A 21,726-nucleotide genomic window follows, 5' to 3' on the forward strand; every position below is an offset into this window, starting at 1 on the left:
GAATACATAGACTATCTTCTAGGGGGAGACAAACTCATAGTAAGGAAGGTAATACTGAGCATTAAGTCTGAAGAGCAAGTTAGAAAGAAGAGAAAGCATGTGTCTTTAGAGTACAATGATTTATAATCCGTTGGGTATATACCCAGTAATGGGATTGCTGGGTCAAATGATATTTCTGGTTCTAGATCCTTGAGGAATCACCACACTGTCTTCCACAATGGTTGAACTAATTTACACTCCCACCAACAGTGTAAAACGGTTCCTGTTTCTCCACATTCTCTCCAGTATCTGTTGTTTCCTGACTTTTTAGTGATTGCCATTCTAACTGGCGTGAGATGGTATCTCATTGTGGTTTTGATTTGCATTTCTGTAATGACAAATGATGATGAGCTTTTTTTCATGTTTGTTGGCTGCATAAATGTCTTCTTTTTTTTTGTATGTACATACTTTTATTTTTACATTGTAGAGGAAATTACCTTTTTACAGCATATAAATGAACATAGGTATAAGCCAGCAAGAAGAAATAGCATATATCTAATGAAAAGAATCAGAATTTCTCAAACACAATAAGTACCTACATCCTACTTTTGGGGAACCAAATGGCAACTACATATATATAACAAAGTAAGTGCTGCTGTATCAGCGGTACCAAAAACACTTTCTTTGGGAATTGTAAATAAGTATCATCCAGCACAGAGATGCTAAATAAAAGAGCTGGAAGACTAAATAAATAGGGAAGTCACTCTACCCACTTTCCTGTTTCCATCTTTTAGGAATTCAAGTTTATTCAAAATTTTGATATATAATCCTGTATCTATGATCTCTTCAATAATTTTGGAATGGTAGTTTTAGACAAATTTAAGGCTCAAGCTCCTTCTGAATTTCCCAAAGTGTTTTTGCACTCTTTTTCATATGGGCCTCCTCTTCAGGGGTCAGCTTTATCTTGATAAGGTTGGTAATACCCTTCTCTCCAAGGAAGGAATAGTGAGGAATACTTCTTCATTTATTCCATAGAGGCCCTTAATTATGGTGGAAACTGGATGTGTTCTCCTAAGATTCTTCAAAATGCTTTCTGTTAAATCAGCTACAGATAGGCCAATGGTCCACGAAGTAGAACTTTTAATCTTAATAATCTCATAGGCACTAGCAATCACTTCTTTGTGGACATTTTTCCATTGCTCCGGATCTTTATCAGTTCCTGTATCAGAGTTCAGATCCTTCAAAAGGACACCAGCTATATTCACTCTACTCCACACAGGAACACTTGAGTCTCCATGCTCTCTGAGGATCCATCCACGGCAGCTTTCAGAGTGGATACCAAGCTTTTGTCCAATGAAGAATTGAAAACGGACAGTATCCAGATTACAGCCGCTTCCAATAACACGGTTTTTGGGAAATGCACTCAACTTCCAGGCTACTTAAGTTACGATATCTACTGGATTGGAAACAATAATTAGTTTGCAGAGGGGGCTGTGCTGGACAACACTGGAAATCATTAACTTGAAGATGGCCACATTTCGCTGGACTAAATTAAGGCACATTTCTCCCTTTTCTTGGCGTGCACCTGCTGTGATAATCACTAGATTGGGGTTTGCTGTGACAAGGTAATCTTTGCTACAAACAATATTTGGCATTTTCATGAAAGGGCTGCCATGTTGAAGATCCACTGTCTCACCTTTCAGTTTGCCTTCATCAAGATTCACAAAGGCAAGTTCATCACTCAAGCCTTTTAATAAGATGCTGATAGCACAGGCCATGCCCGCTGATCCAGTTCCTATGATGGAGACCTTTCTGTGATGAAAGGGCTCCTCGGAAGTGAGGCGCTCAATAAGCTCACGCTTCACAGTCGCCATCTTGCTCATGGGGGTGAAGAGCCAGGTGCCCTTGAGCAGCATGCACGCTGCCTGACGGGGACACAGGGCCATCCCCAGGCACAGAAAATTCGCTCCCGCCGAGTTCACTCTCTGGCTGGCCCACACAACAGGCACGGTCCAACTCATAGCTGGCTCACTCAAGAAGTGGAGGGAGAGAATGGAAAAAAGCTGCTGACCAGAACGTCGAGACGCCAAGAGAGCCGTTGGCAGCACCTTCAGCCCTCTGTGGCGGGTGCGCACGACCTGCCCCCTGGCCCTCTACTGCGGCTGCGCGGGCCTTGCCAGCGCCTCCAACGCGTGCTTTCCGTGGGTGCTCAGACTAAGGCAGTGAAGGGCTGCTTCTCTAGCAAGTGATTTCTGGAGTTAGTTTTACATAGAGTATTCTCATCAATAGTTGACATGCTTAAGAGGCTAACCTAGATCCCTGGAATTACTAGTTTTCTATTTTTAGTATGAATGTCAAGGAAAAATGCTTCTATTAACTACAGATGAAAATCAGGTTACATCTTCTGAACTGTAACCCTGCCGGGAAGGATAGGGCACTGTGCTTTGCGTACTGGTGGCTGCCTGCACCCTCTCCCGGTGTCCCAGAAGTGGTTTCCTGCCTTCTGGTGTATGGCGCTGGAGGCCTATTTATAAAGGATCCCACGGCCTTGGTGCCATTCCTGGCCAGGACCCACATTGGGACAGTCAGCAGGAGCTTGAGCGGGGTAGGGGCCGGCTGGGAGTCACTCCAGCACTAAAAACTCACCAGGCGGGAATGCTACTCCTTTCTCATGCCGTAGGAAAGCCTTTGATTGTGGGTCCTGAAGAAAAACGACTTCTCGGGGAGAAAGTTGGTGATGTAGCGTTCAATTAAAATGAGGATATCTCTTACATGTCACTGTGAACTGCTAAAGCTTTCCAGACTGAGAAGCTAATCACACCAACCCCACACCATGCATACAGTGAGCCCCAGCCCAGAGCTTGAGAGGCAAGGGAAGACCCGCTTTCCGGTAATGCAATCGTGGCCATACTTCCCTTATTGAACCATTCAGGACTTTTCTTTTTAGCCAATGATAATGTAATAAATCCAGCTAGCATTCCTGCTGCAGCAACAGTACCAAGGAAAATTCCACCTTTAACCAGGAAAAGCCGGTCATCCGTGGACCCCGGAGCCTCCAGCAGAGAGGCCGGCTGCCCCGTCCCAGAGCCCGCTGTCTCCATGTTTAGGTCGCCTCTACTGTCTTCTTTGGAGAAGTGTCTGTTCATATGCTTTGCCCACTTTTTGATGGGGTTGTTTTTTTCTTGTAAATTTGCTTAAGTTCTTTGTAGATTCTGGATAGTATGTTTATTGCAGCACTATTCACAGTAGAAAAGACTTGGAACCAACCCAAATGCCCATCAGTAATAGACTGGATAAAGGAAATGTGCCACATATACACCATGGAATACTATGCAGCCATAAAAAAGGATGAGTTCATGTCCTTTGCAGGACGCGGTTGAAGCTGGAAACCATCATTCTCATCAAACTAACACAGAAACAGAAAACCAAACACCACATGTTCTCACTCATAAGTGGGAGCTGAACAATGAGAACACATGGACACAGGGAGGGGAACATCACACACCAGGGCCTGTCAGAGGGTGAGGGGAAAAGGGAGGGATAGCATTAGGAGAAATACCTAATGTAGATGACCGGTTGATGGGTGCAGTAAACCACCATGGCACGTGTATACCTATGTAACAAAGCTGCACGTTCTGCACTTGTACCCCAGAACTTAAAGTATAATTTTTTTAAAAAAAGTAGAAAACATATTCAAGTGTACATGAAATATTTATCAAGATAGCTCATACATTGCACAATAATAAAAGTCTCAATAAACTTAAAAAAAAAAGAAAAGAAAAAAGAGAAAGCAATTCAGTGTAAAGCTGAGAGGATGCAGATTGAAATAACCATGAAAGAGGGGTGGGCCAGGGTAAGCAGCTCAGAACAAAGACCCAGACAAGCAAGAGCTAGTGCGGTGCCCCTATGGTGGCAGAGTAAGAGATCTGGGAATGGGATGGCAGCTCCACAGGATGGTGAGTAATCTGACAACGGACATTGTCTGAGGCACATAAAGTCCAGTGCCAACCCATAATCCTACACACCCTCAAAGGCAAAATCTGCCCCCAACGAACACTTCCTATGTTTAAATTGCAGCTGAATGTTTGCATTTTAGCCATTGTGTCTAGAGATGGAATACGTAGTCCAAGACATTAATTTTAAAGATGAGCCTCTTGAGGGACAAAGAAGTTACATAACTTGATCAAAGCCAAACTGCTAGTGGCAGAGTCAGGACTAAAAATACAAATGTCCTCATATTTAGTCCAAGTTTTCTATTGAAAACTTCCTTTTCCCTTCTAAGCTGCTCTATTAAAAATTCATAGAGAGCCTTATACATACAAATGCTTCCAAACATATAGCACCTTAATGCCCTTTCACTATTTCCAACAATAGACCTGGGGGTTTTATCTCTCCAAGTATAAAGAGAAGTAAAGAAAAAGAGGAAAAGATAACTGAGAACTGAACTGGTCAAAAGAAACTTCAGTGTGAAAGCAAAATTTGATGTGAAAAATAAGTTCAATTTAGATAGAAAGAGGGAAGAAAAAAGGAGATTCCCAGGAAAATAAAGAAGTTCCTCACTGAGTTGGGCACAGTGGCTCACACCTGTAATCCTGGCACCTTGAAAGGCTGAGATGGGCGGATTACTTAACTACAGGAGGTCGAAACCAGGCTGGGTAACATGGTGAAACCCCGTCTCTACAAAAAATACAAAAATTAGCTGGATGTGGTGGGCACACACTTGTAGTCCCAGCTACTTGGGAGGCTGAGGTGGGAGGATTTCTTGAGCCTGGAAGGCAGAGGCTGCAGATCATGCCACTGCACTCTAGCCTGGGCAACAAAGCAAGACTCCATCTCAAAAAAAAAATAGCTCCTGACTGAGAATGTGACTTGTGGAGGCCCATGTCTTGCAACAGGATGAAGGGAAAAGACAGAGAAAGAGGTGGAACAAAGAGAGAGGGAGGGGAGGGAAAGACAGAGAGGGAGATCCTCCAGTCTCAGTCTTCCAGTTACAAAGGATACAAAGAGCTCCCAACATCATAGAGCTGAATAACTATTTGTTTGAGACTTTGAAAGGCAGAAATAGCAATGATTAACGTTGCTTAATCACTGAAATATATTTGAAATTGTAAGAGTCAGGATCTCTCCCGATAGAAGTCCTAGTGAAATGCAATAATATTGTTTTGTTACTTTTAATATTCTTCATGTTTTAAAATCCAAAGAAAATCTTTCATACTCCAATGGTTCATTCTGACATTGGGCATTCCATTCTAGAACCATGACTCCACAGCTCGTTGTTGTGTCTCTCCATTCATCTCAAGGGTTGCCCAAAATTCACCCAGAGAAGTAGTCCAGACATTCTCCTCTCTTATTTTTTAAAAATGTTTGTTTTATCAAATTAATATATGTACATAGTTTTAATTGTCAAGTAGTAGCACAGTTATTAAATAATATTATTTAATAATAATAAACAGCAGCCCTCTGCCTCATTCCTTTCCTCCCCAGAGTTCTGCTTTACTCTAAGTAATATCCTAACCTCCCATTTTTGAAGGCTAAAAACAGAACTTCCCAAGTTCCGACCACATTTCCTGCCTACTAGAGTCTCTCCCATTGCTGTAGAAGAGCTTAGATGAGGCCAGACCCCCACTTCTGCACTAGATCACATCCCCTTCCATCTGCTCAGTTGATGTGCTCCATAAAGTCTCCCCTCTCTCGTAGCATCCACATTTTCCCTCTCTATTGAATCACTTTCATTAGCATATAAACATGACATTAATTCTCCAATTTAAAAAAATAAAGATTTGCCTTGGTGCCACCTGCCCCCATCAGGTTCCACTGCTTTTCTTTCTGTTACACATGTCCACAAAAACTAAGATCACTTGAGCCCTCTGGGACCTTGTTTTCTAACTATAAAGAGAGAAGAACCTCTCGGCACTCATAGCTCCAACAGTTCTCTAACAGACTAGGTACAATGTCTCTCAGACTTAGATGTGTCTATGAACCACCTAGGGATCTTGTTAAAAATACAGATTCAAATTCTGATTCAACAGGTCTCGGTGGCCTGCATGAGCAACTAGGTGATGCCAAAGTCGCTGCCAGACCTGAGTTCCAGTAGCAAAGCCCCAGAGCATTAGCTGTGGCTTGCAGGCAATGCGAACACTCAGTCAAAGTTAGCAAAATGTGAGCATTGAGTGATTCACTTTATAGCAGTGATAACACTGCTTAAAACTTCGTTGGTGGCCCTGCCTGTTGTGAACATTGAAAGCATCAGCACAGATATTAGTGGGGTTTGTCCTTTGTGAAGGCAAGTGACAGATTTAATCCTTAATCTAATCATTAATCAATACACCAACTGAGTTTACCCATGTACTAATACTCTGAAGTGTTACCTAAGAGATTTACCATCAACCATATTTGGTACTTAAAAAGCAATTGATTCTAACTTTTGCTTAGAGCAAATATAAAAGATCACTTTTCATGGTTTTCATAATTAATGTAAACTTCAGAGAATTTTTCTGAGCTGTGGATCAATCCATTGTCCAATAATACCAGGACATTAACCAACAGAATTTAGCTCAGAAGGGCCCTAGGGAAGGACTAGGTTTTCATTTATAGCTATTCAGAGGTAAGTACACAGATGGCTTTCAATAAATAATTAATTATAATGGGACTAAGGTTCTCTAAAGTGGGTTGTGTATAACACTAAAAGTATTAAAATGAGTTTATCTAAGGTTGTACCTACATTAAGAAGTCAAATCCCCATCTAATAAGTTTGATGATGTTTAGTCTACATTAGGTATAATTTTAGAAGTCAAGTACTCGCATGTTAGATATTTTCCAAATTACACTTTCAGATAGAAACCACATCAGAAACCTGAATTGATTGAGACATTAATTACCCCAATCAAATATTCTCCTCCTCTGCTAGCTTTCTTCTGTTCTGTGTCTTCCCACTGGCATTATACTGCTATGCTTTGGGAACACAGAAGACTGGGAAAATCAAATGAGATAATTACTTACAAATTATTGAATAGAATGGTGTTCTGGACATTTTGAGTTATAATTCACCGGAAAGACATGAAGCAGTTGAGTTTTTTCTTCAATCTTCAAAAAGCAGCATTTTGTCCCAAGTGGTAGCTTAGAACCTCAGGTGCCATGTGATACTAGACAGTGAGAATTAAAAATAACTGTAAGGAAATGGCTTCTAAGTAATAAGAGACAAAATATGTGAACACATATTTAATATGACAGGTGGTAATAAGGACAATCTGGAAGCACTCAGCCCAGAAGGCAAGCTTTTCCCACTTAAAGACAGGAAGAAGGGCAAACCCTCTGCATCTGGCCACAGCCAGCATTCTCAGAAGGCTGTCAAAGACATCTATGGCAGAACAATAGAGAGAGTCTGGCTAGAGGAAAAGTGCACCTCCAGCATGTTAAGAGTGGAGAGAGATGTGGGATTTAAAAAGTGTGAAATGCTTACATTATTTTCAGCACAAAATCATATAACAGTGTAAACATTTTCAAACATGTATTTCTCAAAATGCTTTTTCCATAGAATAAGTTTTTTCCCAAAATCAGTTACTGACTTTGTTTAGATTCTGATTTGAACACATCAACTGAAAAAACAAAACCACATTTTTTGAAGCACCTGAGGAAATTCAATAAGGACTGGTTATTAGATGAAATCAAAGAAATGTTAATATTGTTAGATTTGATAATGGCATGGTAGTTACAGGAAATGTCCATGTTTTCTGGAGATGCATATAGGTTGACTGTCACTAATCTAAACATCTGAAACCCCAAACGCTCCAAAATCCAAAACTTTTGGGGCACTGAAATGAGACAGTGAAACTTTCGTTTTCTGATGATTCAATGTATACGAACAGAACACATTATTTTAAATATTGTATAAAATTACCTTCAGGTTATGGGTACAAGATATATATGAAACATAAATGAATTTCATGTTCAGGCTTGGGTCCCATCCCAGAGATAGCTCATTATGATATGCAAATATTCCAAAGTAAAAAAAAAATCTGAAATACAAAACACTTCTGGTCCCAAGTATTTTGGATTAGAGATACTCACCTGTACTAAACTATGTCCGGTGAAGTACCAAGGGATTTATTTAAAATACCTCAACAATAAAAACAATAACAAAAAAGGAAAACTAAAATAATATGGAAAAGCTTGATAAATGCCATTTCTAGGCAATAGACATGGGTGTTAGTTGTGGTCTTCTCTCTACTTTTCTGTATATTTAAATTTTTCAGAGTAAAAAGCAACTTGAAAATCATTTCCATTTTCAGTTATTGTTAAAACATCACTCATATCTTGAATCAAAAACAGATTAAGCACAAAGCTAAGGAAGTTTTTATTAAAAATTGGAAAAATGGACTTCCAGTTTCCAGTCCAGCATATAAAGGCTTGGAAATCACCACTCCATCCTAACAAGTAAAAAGCTGAACAAACTGAAAAATCAGCAATTCTTCTTAGATCCATAAGAAAAGTAGGGCCACAGGGCAAACCACTGCCCCTAAAATTGGAAAGACAGGCAAATACAGAGAATCACAACCTACCAAAGAAGAAACCCATGAACAGAAACCTCTGCAGGAACCATTTCCAAAGTAGGAAATCGTAAACTGTAATTGACAAATTGCTGGAGACTAATGTGGAAAAGCCTGAGAGTTAAAAACTCCAGGGGCACCCAGTCTTGGAGGTGGGGGCACACTTTTGTGAGTTTTACCTATAGTAGCTCTACTGGGTTGTCACAGAGAATAATGGAGACAAAGCTCTCATGTTTTCAGCAAGGGGAGCAGAAGGTAGCCATATTGAAATACGTCATATAATTCTGTTCTTAATAAGGTCTGCCCTTAGACCTTATTGTCAGAGAAACTATTTAACTAGAGCCTAATCTGCTAGGCTTTTCTCAGAACCTAACTTACCTGGAGGGAGGAAAATATCAAACTCTAGCCCACTATAGCAATTCTATGCCATCTGAGAGGGTAAAAATAAAGAAAAATAGTAAAAAGAAAAAACAAAACTGTGATGTACTTGTAAAGTTTACAGTGCAGAGACACAGGCTCATTAAAAGATTGAGATCTAATCAGAAGACTCTAGAACACATTCCCTCCCCCACACCTTAACACCACATTACTAAAGTGCAATTTACAGCAGTACTTTTTACCTAGTATGTTATATCCAGCTATGAAAAAAAATACAAGGTATACTAAAGGGCAACAAAATAAAATTTGAGGAAGCACAGCAGGCATCAGAACTAGCTTCAGATATGGCAGGGATGTTGCAATTATCAGACAGGAAATTTAATAAACTGTGATTAATATGCTAAACATGGTAATGGTTAAAGTAGACAGCATGCAAGAACAGATAAACAACATAATTTCCAGGAAAGAATCAAAAAGATATCTTATACATAAAAAACACTGTATCAGAAAAGAATTCCTTTGATGAGCTCATCAGTAGAATGGACACAGCTGAGAAAAGAATCTCTGATCTTGAATATATCTCAGTAGAAACTTCAAAAACTGAAAAGCAGAGAGAAAAAAGATTGAAAAAAAAAAAAAATACCGACAGCAGAACAGAACACCCAGGAACAGCGGAACAACTACAAAAAGCATAACATACTTACAATGGGAATACCAAAATGAACAGAAAACTGGAAAGAAACAGAAAAAAATATTTGAAGCAACAATGACAAGATTTTCCATAAATCAATGTCAGGCACCAAACTACATATTCAGGAAGCTCAGAGAGCACCAAGCAAGATACATGAAAACAAAAACAAAACAGAAAAAAAAACCCTATGCCTAGAGGAAAAATATAGCTTACCTATACAGGAGTAAAGATAACAATTACCTCTGGCTTCTCTTCAGAAACCATGCAAGCAAGAAGAGAGTAGAATTAAATATTTAAAGTGTTGAGAGGAAAAGAAGCCATCTTCCTAGAATTTTGTACACTGTGAAATTATCCTTCAAAATGAAAAAGAAAATAAAGACTCTCTCAGGCAAACAGAAATTGAAAGAATTTGTTGTCAGTATATTCAACTTGCAAGAAATGATAAAAAGTTATTTAGAAAGAAAGAAAATTATGTAGATCAGACACTCAGATCTACATACGTAAGAGTATCTGTGAATAAATAAATGAAAGTTAAATAAAAGATTTTATTTTTCTTGTTCTTAATTGATGTAGGAGCATTTTGTTTGAAATAATCATAGCAAAAATATGTTCAATTATGTATGTGTGTATATGCTTCCTTATGAGTGAAATAACTGCAGTAGTGATATGATGAGCAGGAGGAAGAAATTAGAATGGTTATCATAAGGTACTCTGACTACCCATGAGGTGTTATAGTATCATTTGAAAGTGGGCATGGATCAATTGTAAATACATATTGCAATATCCAGGATAACTATCAAAAATTGTTTAAGAAGAAGTATAACTGATATGGTAAAAGAGAAGGGAAAATGAAATAATATAAAATGCTCACAAAAGGCAGAAAAAAGTGAAAGACAGAAATAGGAACAAAGAACAAGGGCAGTAAACAGAAAGTAACGAGTATGGTAGAGATCAATCCAACTATATCAACAATCACTTTAAATATCAATGATCTAAATATACCAATTAAAAGACAAAGATTGTCAGAATAAACAGAATAATAAAATAAATAAAAGAATGAAATAATACAAGAATTCCACTTTAAATATAAAGACACATGTAGATTAAAAATAAATAGATGGAGAAATATACATAATACTAACATTAATCAATAGAGAGAGTAGCTATATTTCAGACAAAGCTGACTTCAGAGCAAGGAAAGTTATCAGGGAGGAAGAGGGGCATTACATAATAATAAAGTGGTCAACTCTTCAGGAAGACATAACAATCCTCAACAGGTATGTGCCTAACAACAGAGCATCAAAATATGTAAAGCAAAAACTTGTAGGACTGCATGAAGAAATAGGTAAATCCTCTATTACAATTAAAGGCTTCAATACTCCTCTATCAGAAATGGACAGATCCAGCAGGCAGAAATTTAGTAAGGACATAGTTGAACTCAAAACATAATCAACAAAATATAATTGATATCTATATACTCTTTCATTCTAACAATAGCAAAATACACATTTTTCTCAAGCTCACATAGAATATTCACAAAGATAGGCCACATTCTGGGTTATACAATATGCCTTAACAAATTTAAAAAAAGAGAAATCATACAATGTCTAAGTTTAGGCCACAATAGAATTGAACTAAAAATAACAGAAAGATAACTGGAAAATTCAGAAACACATGGCAATTGAACAACAAACATCTACATAGCACATGAATCAAAGAACTCTCAAGAGAAATTAAAAGTATTTTGAACTAAATGAAAATGAAAACAATTTATCAAAATTTGTGGGACGCAGCAAAAGCAGTGCTTAATGGGAAATTTATTATATTAAACGCATGATTAGAAAAGGGTACACTCTAAAATCAATAATATAAACTTCTACTTTGGAAACTAGCAAAGGAGAGCAAATTAAATCCACAGTAAACAGAAAGAATGAAATAATAAAAATTAGATCAGAAATCAATAAAATTAAAAATAGGAAGTCAAGAGAAAATTACTGAAACCAAAAGCTGGTTCTTTGAGAAGATGAGTACAATCAATAAGCCTCTAGCCGGGTCAACTAAGAAAAGAGAGCACACAAATTACTCATACCATAAGTAAAAGAGGAAACATTACTACAGATCCCATGGGCATTAAAAAAATAATAATGAACTACTACAAACAAGCCCATAAATTTGAGAACTTAAAGTGTATTAATACTAATACTTCAAAAGACACAATATCCAAAAACTCACACAAGAAGAAATAGACCATCTGAATAGGTCTATATCTGTTAAAGAAATTGAATCAATAATTAAAAACCTTCCAAAACAAAAAGTACTAGGCTCACAAAAAGCATTAGGCTCGAAAAGCACCAGGCTCACATAGGTTCACTGGTGAATTCCACCAAACCTTTAAGGAAGAAACTATACCAATTCTCTACAATCTCTTTTAGAAGACAGAAGCAGAGTGAATACTTCATAACTCGTTCTATGAGGCCGTCATTACCCAAATACCAAAAGCAGACAAAGACTTTACAAGAAAGGAAAACTATAGACCAACATTTCTCAGGAATGTAAGATGCAAAACTCCTCAACAAAATACTAGCAAATTGGATCCAACAATGTATAATGAGAAAATATACACCATGACCAAGTAGAATTTATTTCAGGTTGGTGAGCCTGGTTCAACATTCAAAGATCAATTAACATAATCCATCACATCAACAGGTTAAAGGAGAAAAATTACATGACCCTATCAATAAATCAAAAAAAACATTCGACAAAATCCAATACCTATTCATTCCAAATTTTATTTTTAAGATTAGTCTATATATCCAAGAAGCTAAATATAAACAAAATAAGATAAAGACAAAGAGATACACACCTAGACAACATCCTAGTCAAATTATTCAGAGAGAATAATAAAGAGAAAAACAACAAATCTATTCACAAAAGGGAAAGAAATATAATTAGCAGCTAATCTATCATCATAAACAATGGAATCCAGAAGGCAGTGAAATGTATGTCTCAAAATCCCTGAAGTGATATATTCAGAGTGCTGAATACTTTCAACTATTATTTCTTCAATTGTTTTTTCATAGGTTTCCAAGGCTCTATTTATTTCTCTCTATTCTTTTTTTCCTCTGTTCTTCATATTGAATAATTTTTATTGATCTAACTAAAAGCTCACTGTTCTTTTTTCCTGCCATCTGAAATCTGCTATTGAGGCCCTCTAGGGAATTTTTCATTTTAGTTATTGTATTTTTTTGTTTGGTTGGTTTTTGTTTTTTTTTTTGAGACGGAGTCTCACTCTGTCCCCCAGGCTGGAGTTCAGTGATGCAATCTCGGCTCACTGCAAGCTCCTCCTCCTAAGTTGACACCATTCTCCTGACTCAGCCTCCCAAGTAGCTGGGACTACAGGCACCCGCCATCCCGCCTGGCTAATTTTTTGTAGTTTTAGTAGAGATGGGGTTTCACCATGTTAGCCAGGATGGTCTCTATCTATCTCCTGACCTCATGATCTGCCTGCCTTGGCCTCCCAAAGTGCTGGGATTAGAGGCATGAGCCACTGCACCTGGCCAGTTATTGTATTTTTTAACTCCAAACTTTCGATTTGGCTTTTTTTTTCATTATTTATCTCTATTGAGATTCTCAATTTATTGAATCATTGTCATACTTTCCCTCAATTCTAGAAATATATTTTCCTTTGATTCTTAATGGGTGCTTTAAAGCCTTTGTCTTCAATGTCCACTCAGAGACAATTTCCACTGAATGCTTATTTCATACATATGGGTCAAATGTTCTTATTTGTCTCACACTGTTTATTGGTTGAATCTTTTGGGGTGCTGAAATATTTTTAAACTGGATTATAGTAATGGTTGCACAACTCTATACACTTTCCAAAAAGTTTGAATTATATAAAAATTCGGTGGATAAGTTTCGTGGTATGAAAACTATATCCCAATAAAGCTGTAAAAAAAAAAAAAACAGACAGTGGATAAGTGAGAAGGTATACATTAAATCAGATTAGCAATCTACTGATAATTATAGACACTGAATGATAGGTAATGGGAGTTACTATATTATTCCCTCCACTTTTGCTTATGTTAAAAAATTGTTCACAACAAAAAAAGGGAAAAAAAGAATCAATTGGTCTAATAATCAATAAGCTGAAACCATGGCTAGTGTGAGGCAATATTCTTTTAATTTAGTGTCTGGCAATAGAATGTAGCCCCAGGAAAACATAAAATAAGTATTACTATAACCCTAGGGAAAAAATACAACTATGAAGAAATGAATTAAATCCACAGAATCAATGCTTTTGAATGTATAAAATAAGTTTTATATTCATAGAAATAAGTAGTATTAATATTTACCAGTTTTAAATGCTTGAAACATGTGAAAGAAGCTGTTATGTTAGATTGGTGATACTGAAATGTTTAGGAAAGTTAAATGAACATTTAAATGTTTAAATAATTTGATTTATATAAATTATGATTTGATTGATCAGCTGTTTAGTATTTCAATGTTGAAGCATAGTTTGCTTAATCCATTTTTAGGATTAAGACACTGGGCATGAAACTCAGCACCAAATTTATGAGAATTTCTCTCCATGCATATATGTTCCACATATGTTACAGATCTGGGTGAGCTTTCAAAGATCTTCTCTCCTTTTTTCCCAAATGATCTCATATACTCCAGTACTTTCAATCATCACTGCTATGCAGATGATTTCCAAATCTCCAGACTCCTATTTCCAATAGCTAAATAAACATCTCTTCTCTGCTGCCACAAGCCCAAATTTCCTCCAACCAATTCATTTTTTCTGTGCAACTCATCTTCTTCTTCTTAATCCTATCTGCCTGTTTAACTTTCTCCAGTCCATGCACAGTTAGATGACAAGTCTAATTATGTCTTCTTCCTTTCCATTCCCATTGCCAACACCCACTTTCTAACTCATTCTCTTGTCCTGAACTATTAGAGCAGGCATCTCATTGATCTCACCCCTCCCAGTCTCCATTCTTTCAACCCTGGTCAACTCACTCATCCTTCCTATATAACACCTCAATAATACAGTGTTTGCCAAAATGTGTTCCTGGATGCAAGTAGCAAATTCAAGAAAAACATGTTTCATGGACAAGTAAGCTTGGGAAAAGTTTCATACTATAGCCCATTCTTAGACAGTTACAATGCTAGATTATAAGAATACAGAATTTCTGCATTAAACAAACAAAAAACAACCTATTTAACACAATTTCCAAAACATCACTGATCATGTAACTATTTTACAAAGCAATGTGTACTAGCTTGCAGTGGAACACATTTTGGGAAACACTGCCATAAGACAGTTATGGTATTCTCTGTCTAAAATACCTTCAGTGGAGTCCTGTCAATTTAAAGATCCAGTTATTTGGCCCAACATATACACATCCCACAGACTAGCCCTGAACTGTCTCTTTAATCTTCCCATGGTACTGACACTCTTAGTTTCATTAAACCTAAACCCTTTAGAATTTGTGGTTTCCATGAGGTCCTAAATAGCAATTCCTTAAATTGCATCTTTCAGTGTTCTAGGTAAAAACATAATTACAATCATGAGTGGAACCAAGGGTTGCAAAAAATCAAGTTTTGTAAACAACCAGATAGCTGGCTGTTGTAGAGGTGCACTTTCACCTCAAAACCAATATTTAGTCATCATGAGTTGTTTTATAGCTAAAATAAGTCAATTTGTATGAAAGTATGTCAGATGGTACTAAGTAAATATTTAATCTCAATAATAATCCATTATATTTTGAAATCTGTATTTTCTTTGATCCTTACTATTGGTGCTAAAATTAATTAAAAATTATTTATTTTCTCAATGAAATAACTATTAAGTTTTTCTGTTTTTTTTCTGCCTGAAATCCCAGTGCTACCAAAGTTGTTTAAACTTAATTTATTAGTCATTTAGAGTCCAAAGTATTTTTTCCTGTTTAAGAGACAATCTTATTGATCATATTATTTACTAACATCAGGAAGAAGGGCATACAACTTGTGGACTTTTAATAGAACACAGATGTATTTAATTATTTTGTGTTTCTATGGAAGTAATTATTCAATAATCACTCAAAGGCATATTATACAGTAGACCAACTAGTGATCAAGCTTTGATCATTCTAGGTGAACTTAATTTACCAAGAATATGGTATTAACAGAAACAGATCAAATAAGAAAATGGGAAGTAGTTCCTAAAAGTGCTGAGGAACTAAAAAGGAGATACTTCAGGCTTAAGCTCTAGAAATACACATATTTTGTAAATTTTTACTTCTAGATATAATTGTAATGGCTATTGCATTAATGACCAAACTTGAATTATTTTAAATTACTTAGGGTTAAAATTCAGCCAAAAAAAGCATTAATATACACATAGACTCATCATGGAAGTAGAAAACCTTACAATGGAATTTTATTTTTCTCTAATATAAAATAAGACCTGATTTATTTATTTTAGAAAATGTTTCATCAGTACCTATTATATACTAGTTCTCCTAGAGCACTCACTGGTGGATAAGAATTAATTTATCAGTTCACAGGGATATAAGAAATCTTTATATCAGGCCCTAGTTTCGATAGCTTGAAAGAGAAGCCAACAGCTGCAATGTCTGCTCATAAATTTTAAAAGAGAACTATAAATATAAATTTGTGAATCTTTACCACACCTATAATTTGAAGGTAGGTGGCAAAAAAAAAAAAAGCAAAACAAAGGCAGAAAATAAATCGTGTGGCTTTTTGCCATTTCAAATAGAGTAAACAAATAAAAATTGTAAATGGTAGTATACCAATAAAGATCTAGATCATGTTATCACCATAAACATCCCTGGATCACTGATCCTACCCCTCTCTGCTAACTTGATGCTGAAGAAATCGGCACTAGGGTAATTCATTTTGAAGCAGTCTTCCAAAATCTTTTCTCTGGCTTCTACCTGTAGTATATTATCTTTTTTTCCGTGACGTTTTATCTCTTTTGTTCTATTTGCTCCCATCAGCCTGAATTTCTGAATGTTTCATCTTTTCTTGGACACTCCCAGTATACAAACATGTCTTCACTTTGGACATAATCTTAGTGGAATTCAACTGTGAGTTGTATAAGTGTAATAAACAACTTAACTACCATTCTGTAAGGAGGCTGCTTACCTAATCCAGCAGGCTCTTGATGACAGCTGCTCATTGGATCCCCTCAACCCCAAATTTGTATATTACCACATATTTTTTAAAAAGTTATTTAATTCAGGATTTAACTATGAGAAATTAAGCAAGAATGGGCGAACCAAGTATACGGAGTGAGGAGTAAATGAGATAGAATTACTAAACTGACAATTTAAGCAAATACACGCATATGCATACATGCACATGTACTGAGTTTCCAGCCCTACGAAGCTGGAGGAGAAGAACCCATTTGTAAAGTCTGTACTCTGAAGTCCATCTTATACACAAATTAATACTTATAAACATCTATTTGATTAAGTTGCTCCAAGGTTCAAAAACCACAATTTCCATTGCCACACACTGGGGTACACAGTAGTGGGCCAAGAGGGACTTGGGATCATCGTTAAATGTGGTACATTTTTCTAGAGGGTCAGTTTTAATAGAAAATTTTAGAGAACAGCTTGCAATTTCTTTTCTTTGTGATTCACTTGAAATTTTTAAAAATCAAAATAGACACAAATTCCTAAGGAACAGAATGCATCTTCTCATTAATTTTTATAAAAGTTGAGACTTCATTATGTACTAAAGTGAGTTAAGGGATGCCATAAAGTAAACAAAAGAGAAGTGCTATAGAGCAGTGTCTATACTATGTATGTAAAAACATACCTAATAAAGTATGAATAGGAAATACACAAAAATATTAAGAGCAGTTATTATCAGAAACATTTTCTCATCCTAATGTTTCTGGGGAGAGGACTTCTGCCATGTGAACACTAAGACTCTTCTCCTATCCACACTCACTCCTCTTCCCTTTGTCACAGTGAGGTTGGGAGAAAGAATTAGAAATCTTGGTTCAGTGCCTTCCTCTTGCCTCTAATGTGCAAATCAAACAGCTATAGGCCAGCCCTGCACTTACTCAGCCCTCCTTAAATCCTTGCCTTAGTGCCTGGCTTGCTTCACCCTGGTCACATGCTAGTAGAAAGGGGGTCTAACTCTTCCCCGCAGGGGAAGCTGGAGTTGTCCAGCATGGGCCATGACTAAAGGGTAAGTTTAAGCCTGGAGCACAGCATTAGAAAGGCCACCTGGCTGCCCAACAAGAAAATCCCCTTACTCTAATCTAGGTTTCAGCAGTAATAAAGCTGATATTCCTAACTCACTTTATCTGACTCCTGTGTTTATTTTTCATTTGATTTTAATTCACCAAAAAAGTGAGGGCTGGGAATGCTCTTTTTCAGGGCCCTTTTACTTTTACCTTTTTCTAGTGTTTAAAAAAAATTTCATGGCCAGGCAAGGTGGCGCCTACCTGTCATCCCAGCACTTTGGGAGGCTGAGGTGGGTGGATCACCTGAGGTCAGGAGTTCAAGACCAGACTGACTAACATGGTGAAACCCCATTTCTACTAAATACAAAAAATTAGCCAGGCGTGGTGGCACATGCCTATAATCCCAGCTACTTGGGAGGCTGAGGCAGGAGAATTGCTTGAATCCAGGAGGCGGAGGTTGCAGTGAGCCGAGATCACACCATTGCACTCCAGCCCGGGCAACAAGAGTGAAACTTGGTCTCAAAAAAAAAAAAATAGTATGACACATTATTTTTAAAAGTTACTTCCATTTTTAAAAATTATCTGTCATATGACATTCAAAATTCTTTAAAATCCAGGCCTATGTTCCTTGCACAAAGCTATCCAGGGCCGTTCCTCCACTCACCCTACCCGCTGCTCTCGGTTCGTGGAGAACTGGGAGCTGTCCTCTGAAGCCCGTGCCCTTCCAGTTCACCCAGCCAAGCCCTTCACTCAAGCTTCTTCCTGCTCCTTCCATGTCTCTTGTTGTTTTGCTGAACTCCTATTTATCCTTCAAGACTCATTTGAAAGACCACATTCTCCTCAAACTGGTCATTGCTAGAAGACTACATGGAATGGTTAAATAGACCAGGTTATAACCACTGGGGCAGTGAAAGCAAAATAAAAGCTCAGGAATTGTTTTCTTCCTCAGAGACTCCCTTAACTAGTTATAATAACTGATACATTTAGAGGACATTTGAAGTTGAAAAGTCAGGTCTACTGTGGAAAAGCATTACCAATCTGTTGACAGCAGTGGTTCTCAAAGTATGGACTCTGGTCCAGGAGCCTCAGCATCATTTGGTGATGCAGTTTGGATATTTGTCCCCTAAAAATCTCATGTGGAAATGTAATCCCTAGTATTAGGGGTGGGACTTAGTGTGAAGTGTTTGGGTCATAGGGGTAGAGCCCCCATGAATGGCTTAGCACCATCCCCTTCATGATAAGTGAGTTCTGGCTGCAAGTTAACCCGAGATTTGGTTGTTTAAAACTGCATGGCACCTCCCTGCTCTCTCTTGCTCCCACTCTCACCTGTGACTCACCTGCTCCTCCTCTGCCTTCCATCATGACTATAAGCTTCCTGAGACCCTCACCAGACACAGATGCTGGCACCATGCTTTCTATACACCCTGCAGAACCATGAGCCAATTAAACCTCTTTTCTTTGTAAATTACCCAGCCTCAGATATTTCTTTATACAACATCAGAGTGGCCTAATACATCCAGAAACTTGCAAGGAATGGAAAGATCTCAGGTGCCATCCAAACCTACGAATCAGAATCTCTGGTGGTAAGACCCTGGCAGCTGTGGTCAACAAGAGCCCTTCAGGTGACTCTGAGGCATCTCGAGTTTGAGACACATGGGGTTACAGTAAGATGAAAAGAAGAAGTCAAGATGGTAAGGAATGGAATTCATTTTCAGTTGTAAATTTCCTGGTTGAGAGAGAGAAAGTTTTGGAAGCTGAAATATTTTAGTCTGAATAGCAGAAACTATGGATTAGCCACTGCTGTTATGTCAATGCCATGATGACTAAGGAAAGCAGTTAACATTCTGGGTGAATCTTCCTGGAAAAGAAAGTCGAGGCCCCTTCTCTGTGGATGTTAGGCACCTTTCATAAGATGAGTGAATATACAATTTGTAGACCATATCTCATCAGACCCCTGTCTGTCTCTGTGCCCACATTTTACCTTACAAATACTTCTAAGTTGTCATTTATTACAGTGTTGTAGTTAGGTATCTCCTTATTAGACAGAGACCTTTTAAGGGAAAACTCCACACCATTCATCTTTACATCCCCAGTCCCTGACACTGGACCTGGCATCATTAGATCTTACACGTTATTTGTTGAAAGAATTAATGGAAAACAAGGCATTAGAATCAGTGTGAGGTCTGCAGTTTCTGCATCTCCCATCTCCCCAGCAGGTTTATTGCTCACCCTTAGAGAGAAATCGTTAAATGCTATTCACCAGCTCTCTCATCCTAGTTTGCAAAAAAAACAGTGCCCACGTTTAAGCACTCCAAAACATTCATTCTTCATATAACATTATCTCCATAATGCTTTGTTTATTCTTGTCTGGGCCTGATCTTCTATCTCTTGGCCAACTTCTATTTCTCTATATCCTGGAGACCAGAAGATGTCTCTAAATTCAATCTGTTCTCTGGATGTTTCCTATACTTCCTTGCCTCCAAGCTCTTCTCTAAACTCATGACTTTCCTTTTAGCCTTCTCAAGGGGTGACTATTTATTATCCTGTAATCATGCATCACAAGGTTGGGAGATGGGGTTGGTGTCCTACCTGCTCCCCATTATCATTCCAGATAATTAGGTCTGCTCCCTCTTATTAAAAACTACCTCTCTGGGGTCCATGCCACTTGGCTATACCAACTCTCCCTCTCCTCTTTGTTGCCATCTACTGTCAGCCTGTCCAAGCTCCTTCACCCACTGAAGACTGACAGTTCAGTGTAGTTTCCTACTCAAGATCTGTCTTCATTCCTTGACCTTCACATCTCCAAAACCATCCACTTTTAAAGTCAGACTTTAGCCTGTTCTGTTATCTCTATGTGATCCATCCAATTTAAACATTTCTCCTGTGTAATAAGCCCTCTCCCTCTGTATTAGTACATTCTCACGCTGCTATGAAGAAATACCTGAGGCTGGGTAATGTATAAAAAAAAAGAGGTTTAATTGACTCACAGTTCCACATGGCTGGGGAGGACTCAGGAAACTTAGAATCACGGTGGAAGGTACCTCTTCACAGGGCGGCAGGCTGAGCCAAGGGGAAAGCCCTTTATAAAACCATCAGATCTTGTGAGAACTCACTCACTACCATGATAACGGTATGGGGAAACTGCCCCCATGATTCAATTATCTCCATCTGGTCCTGCCCTTGACACATGGGGATTATTACAATTCAAGGTGAAATTTGAGTGGGGACACAGAGCCAAACCATAATCACCCTACATCAGTTATGATTATCAGTTACTATTGTTCAACCATTCTTTGGCCTTATTGGAATCCCCAAATCTATTGCCTTTTCAACTGTCATCAGACCAATTAGCATCCTTTTTCTTTACTTGTCTTTTATCCATTCTGTTTACTCTCCTGTCTCTCTGTCTTTTAGTAGCATCACTCAAACAAAGCCATCAGCTCCTTCCCTGCCTGCACCTAGGCACATATTTCTGCTGGAGAAAGTCATACTGTGAACTCATAATCACCAATTTCAGTGGGCCATCCACAGTGAATAATACAATTACATTTCTCTGGTCAACCTAACCACCCCTACAATAAAATGTTCAAAATGCTTCTACTTTTAAATCTTTGCCCTTCCTCTCCCCTCCTCTTTCTCAGAAAATGACCTTTCTTTCTACTTAACAAATAAAAATCTCAGGTAGGGATGCTGTTAGGGCTGAATTGTGTCCCCACCCCCAAATTCTTATGTTGAAGTCCTAACCCTCATTGTCTCAGAATGTGACTGTATTTGGAAATAGAGCATTTAAGGAGATAACTAAGATAAAATGAGAAGGTATGGGTGGCCCCTAGTCCAATATGATGTGTGTCTTTTAAAGAAGAAATTAGGATACAGACACACGGGGAAAAGACCTTGTGAAGACAGGAGGACAGTCGTCTGCAAGC

General features: G+C 37.8%; 1 pseudogene across 1 annotated transcript; it reads right to left on the minus strand.

The window, feature by feature from the left end:
• Positions 1-434: 434 nt before the first annotated feature.
• On the minus strand, positions 435-2,107 carry LOC100603331 (annotated as a pseudogene). The gene has a single exon (XR_001116485.1). The product of XR_001116485.1 is annotated as an L-lactate dehydrogenase A-like 6B (transcript).
• Between the last annotated feature and the right edge of the window lie 19,619 nt (positions 2,108-21,726).

This window comes from Nomascus leucogenys, chromosome 11 (genome assembly GCF_006542625.1).
Source record: "Nomascus leucogenys isolate Asia chromosome 11, Asia_NLE_v1, whole genome shotgun sequence".
NCBI lineage: Eukaryota > Metazoa > Chordata > Mammalia > Primates > Hylobatidae > Nomascus > Nomascus leucogenys.